Source organism: Grammomys surdaster, unplaced genomic scaffold, assembly GCF_004785775.1.
Source record: "Grammomys surdaster isolate TR1022 unplaced genomic scaffold, NIH_TR_1.0 125950, whole genome shotgun sequence".
Classification (NCBI taxonomy): domain Eukaryota; kingdom Metazoa; phylum Chordata; class Mammalia; order Rodentia; family Muridae; genus Grammomys; species Grammomys surdaster.
In genome coordinates this window covers 2,841,464-2,847,145 of record NW_021620771.1, presented here as the reverse complement: position 1 = coordinate 2,847,145, position 5,682 = coordinate 2,841,464, and positions in this window count along the sequence as shown.

The following is a 5,682-nucleotide window of genomic DNA, read 5'->3' as shown; positions in this document are numbered from 1 at the left end:
TATACATTCTGTCCAACTCTATGTCCTACCCGGCCTATACATTCTGTGTTCTATCCCAACCTCCTCAGTCCATATGAGATATAGAACTAACAAAAGACATTCACTTGCCCAGTTCTCATCATAATAAATATAGACAATATGAAAAAAACTAAAGCCATATCTCCCTACCAAAATCCACCCGTACTATAGACATGTTCTCCAATGGGAATTGCCTAGATAAAGCCCAAGACACAGGATTTAGAAGAATAATCATATAGTGATACAAAATTCAATGAGTTAAAAGAAGAAAACCACAAAAAAATAGCTCAATGAAATTAAAAAGAGTGAACTAAAGGCGAATAAATGCCTGAGTGATGCCCAAGAAAACACAAATGTCAGGCTGATGGACATGAAAAGGCAAGATCTGAAAGCAGAACTTATTAAAGAGATACAAACATTGAAGAGAATTAAAGCCACATGAAGATGGATTGAAAAGCCCAATAATCCAACTAGAAGACTCAAGGGAAAGCTTTATTAGTATAATGAACTAAACAGAAGATAGAATATCAGGGTATGTAAATAAAGTAGAACATTTAGAACAAATAAGCAAAGAATATGAAAAAATTAATAACATAGGAAAGGAACATTGACGAAATGTGAAAAACCATCAAAAAACTAAATCTTCGAACTATAGTCATAGACAAAGGAGAATAATTCCAGGACAATGGGATAGACCAGATCTTCAACAAGAACATAGAAGAAAGCTCCCCAAAACTAGGAATAGTCACACATACACAAATACAAAAATTGTAGAGAACACCAACTAGACAAGAGGAAGAAAAAAAAACTCCCTATGACATATCATAGTTAAAAACACTAAGTATACATAACAAAGAAAGAGTATAGAAAGCTGCAAGAGAAAAAACACAAGTCACACATAAAGGAAAACACATGGGAGTAACAGCTGATCTCAGTGGAAACTTTGAAAGCCAGAAGAACCCCAGCAATGCATTTCAAGTCCTAAAAGATCAAGACGGTCAACCTAGACTAGCCTACTCAGCAAAATCTTCTGCCATAGTTGAAGGAGAAGGGAAAAATTGTCATAATATAAACAGCCTAAAACTGTTTAACCATATCCAATAGACCAAACCTAAAGAATGTACAGAAAATAATATGTTGGACTGAATACAAGAATGAGCATAGACGACAGCCTGTAGCAAGAAAACAAATGAAACTATGTTACTGAAAAACAAACAAACAAATCATGCCTTTCAGTAATAATGTTACATTTTAATGGTCTCAATTTCCCAATCAAATGGCATAGGATGGCTGAATGGAGCATGAAACGAAATCTATATATTTGCTGTCTACAAGAAACATGAGGGAACAGGACCAAGGATGGGGAGTGAGAGGTGATAGTCATGTGACTAATCCCAGGAAATCTGATTCCAGAAACCGGCATCAGCGTGCAGATCTGAGTTAACTGCCCAGCCCATAAGCTTATATACAGTGTTTGAGCCAATCCCAAGCCCTAAATCCTTGTCCAATAGCATCTTGCCACACTGTCACCATTCTCCAATGATAGCCCTGACAAATGAGGTAACTCAGAAGGAGTGTGTATGTGTGTGTGGGGGGAATATTGTCACTTGTGAGGACTTCTGTGAAGAAGTGGGAAGCAGCCACTGCCCTGGCCTTGGTTGCTTTTTGCTTTGTCACCAGTGTGCTGGAAGCCATTTTAGATTCTAATGCTATTTATAGCAGAGCAGGATACTTCAAGTAGTCACAAGAGCCTGTGGCACCTCAATCTCCATCCCACTTTTTCCTTTACAAGGTTGACTTCCACATCCTCCACAGAAACACATCTTAGCTTTAAAGATAAGCGCTGCCTTAGAGTAAAGGGACAGACAAAAGGATTCCAATCAAATGGGACCAAGTACCAAGCAGGCACAGTCATTCTAATACCTGACAAAAGAAATTTTAAACTAAAACTAGCCAGGCAGTGGTGGCGCACGCCTTTAATCCCAGCACTTGGGAGGTAGAGGCAGGCAGATTTCTGAGTTCGAGGCCAGCCTGGTCTACAGAGTGAGTTCCAGGACAGCCCGGGCTATATAAAGAGAAACCCTGTCTCAACAAACCAACAAACAAACAACAACAACAAAAATCCCCCTAAAACTAATCAGAAGAGACAAAGAAGGGCACTTCACTTTAATCAAGGAATCAACTAATCAAGAATATGCTAGAATAGTAAAACACAAATGCGCCAAACTCTAGTGTACCTAATTTTATATAAAATGTACAAATGGAATTAAGTGTACAGATAACCACAAATCCAATAATAGTAATTAATTTTACATATCTTTTTCTCTAATAGATAGGTCCTCAGAATAAAAAATCAAGCAGAAAAATATCAGAATTAAATGCCATTATGCATTAAATGGATTTAATATAGCCACAGATTATTCCATTCAAATAGCAAAGAATACACATTCTACCTGGCAGAACCCTGAGGCTTCTCTATAGTAGACCATACCTTGAAACAAAATAAATCTTATCAATTGAGAGAGATTGATCCTATCTGACCATAACGCATTAAAACTTAAAGCTAGCTGACAGCAAGAAAATCTCTAAAAGTACACAAGCTAATGTAAATAGCTCATTACTAAACAATGAATAAGTCAAAGAAGATGTCAAGACAGCCAGTTAGTGGTGGTGCACGCCTTTAATCCCAGCACTTGGGTGGCAGAGGCAGGTGAGTCTATGTGGGTTTAAGGCCAGCCAGGGCTACATGGAGAAACCCTGTCTCAAAAAAACAAAAAAGAAAAGAAAAATCAAGAAGGAAATAAGAGAGTGTCAGGATGGCAGAGTGGTCTAAGGCACCAGACTCAAGAAAGAAATAAGAATTCTCTTAGAAATAAGTGGAAATGAAAATACATTACAACAAAACCTATGGGAAACATTAAAGGCAATTACATGAGGTAAATTTATAACTCTAGGTGCCTACATTTTAAAAATCAGAAAAAAAAAACACAAAATGACTGATTGATGCAATCCCAAACAAGAACTCAAACTCAACCCACTAGACATCAAGGAATAGTAAAAATCAGACCCAAAATTAATGGAATATGAACAAAGGAAACAGGCAAAGACTCAGAGAATCTAAGGATGGTTCCTTGAAAAGACCAACAAGATCAGCAGACCTGTGACCCGACTAACCAAAGAAAGAGGACCCAAGGTCCAGAATCAGAAGTGAACATGGAAACAGTACTGCAGACTCCAAAGACATTCAGGACAGTATAAGGGAATGCTTCAAAAAGCTCTCCTCCATTAGGTAGGTAAACCTAAAAGAAATGAGTGAATTTCTTTCTAGATTAGGTCAAACCACAAAATTAAACCAAAAAACTCTAAAACAAAACAAAAACAAAACAACAACAACAAACCAACCTAAATATATCCATAATAAATGAGGGAATTGAAAGAGAAATAAATTTTTCCAACTAAAAAATGTCCAGGTTGAGATAAATTCACAGCAGAATTCAACAAGATGTTCAGAGAAGACCTTTAGGGAATCCTTCTTAAAGTAAAAAAGAAAAATAAAAACAGAAGGATGATACCAAAGTCTCTCTATGAAGACAGTATCACTCTAAGACCAAAACTATGTAAATACACAACAAATAAGAAAACTACAGGCCAACATCCCCAATGAACATAGATTCGAAAGTTCTCAATAAGATACTTTCAAACTGAATTAAGATACATCAAAAAGATTACCCACTAGGAACAAGTTGGTTCCATATTGAAGACGCAGGGAAGACTGAGCATATGCATGTCAATAAATGACTTATGTTACATGAATGAACTAAAAGACGAAAATCACATATTCAACCCAATAGATGCAAAAACCAAAAAAACCAAACAACAGCAACAACAAACCTTTGACAAAATCCAACATGCTTTCATAATAAAAGTCCTAGAAAGAGTAGGATCAGAGAGAACATACCTCAACAGTAAAGGCTATGTATGAGAAAGAGTAGGATCAGAGAGAACATACCACAACCATAAAGGCTATATATGAGAGACAACATCATCCTAAATGGAGAAAAACATGAAGCAATATCATTAAAATCAGGAACAAGATAGGAATATCCACTAGCTCCACTCCTTTTCAACACAGTGCTTAAAACACTAGCTGGAACAATAGGGCGGGAGAAGGAAATGAAAGGGATATCAGAAAAGAAGCCAGACTACCTCTATTTGCTGATGACATATTAAACATGCAAGATTTCAAAAATCTACCTGAAAACTTCCAGAAATGATCAACAATTTCATCAAACTGGCAGCATACAGAATCAACTTTAAAAAGCCAGTAGCTTTTCTATATATCACCAGCAAACACACTTGGAAAGGTAGCAGGGACACTTTCCATTCACCAAAGCCTTTTGGAGCACACCTGATCAAAGATGTAAAAGACTTCTACGATGATATCATAAGTCTCTGAAGAAGAGATTGACAGAGAGCAGGAAATGAAAAGACATCCCATTAATGGATTGTAAGAACTAGTATTGTGAAAAGGGCTGTTCTACCACAAACTATTTACTTATTTACTATTCAACCCCAATCAAACACCCATCTCATCAAATTCCTTGATCCTCTGGCTCTAAACAATGGTGGCTGTCTGCCACCTCTTCCAGAAGGTTCCATGAGGCTTAGCTGTGGGAATTGTTTTGTAGATAAATCCATTGGGACTGGGCCTCACAACTCTGCATTTTATTGGCTGTTGTTTTTCAAAATGGCATTTTAAAAAAAGAGAGAACAAATTTTCCTAAAGTTCATCTGCAATCACAAAAAACCCTGGGCTATTAAAAGCCCCTGAGATGAGGAGAATTAATCTTCTCCACAGATGATTTACTCTAGGTAGTTATCAAATCTCAGGTGGCCAGTCCTAAAGATATATACACAATCAACACAAAACAGAATCAGTAGGCTGCATTTATACATTTATGCACACACACACACACACACACACACACACACACACCAATAATAAAGGATAAGATTCCAGGATTTGAGAGTGAAAATGAGGGCCTGTGTGTTGTTGGAAGAAGGAGAAGGCAGGAAAATGATATAATTATATTTTAATTAGATTAAAATCAAAACATAGCCAGGTGTGTCATAGCAATTTCCCATTAATTTAGTACCGGTTTCCATCTTATTTTGTTTCTATTGGTGTAATAAAAGTGGTGGCTAAAATGAATGTGGGGAGAAAGAGGTTTATTTGGTCTACACATCTTAATTACAGTTCATCATTGAGGGAAATCAGAGTAAGAAATCAAGCAGAAGCCAGGAGCTCAGGTATGAACTAGAGCGGAGGAATGCTGTTTACTGGCTTGCTCCCCATGGCTCACTCAATTTACTTTCTTGTACAACTCAGGACCACCATTCCAAAGTAGCACCAACATCAATGGACTGGGACCTCCCACATCAATATTAATCAATGAAACGCCTTACAGACTTGTCGACAGTTCAGCCTTATGGAGGAATTTTCTCAACTGAGGTTCCCTTTTTCCGTATGATCCTAGATTATCTCAAGTTGACAAAACAAAGAAACAAGCAAAAACCTCCTAACCTATCCAGCACATGTGTATTTAAAATAGGGTACTTACATGCATCTAAATATACCTACTAAAGAGCATGTACGGGAGACGG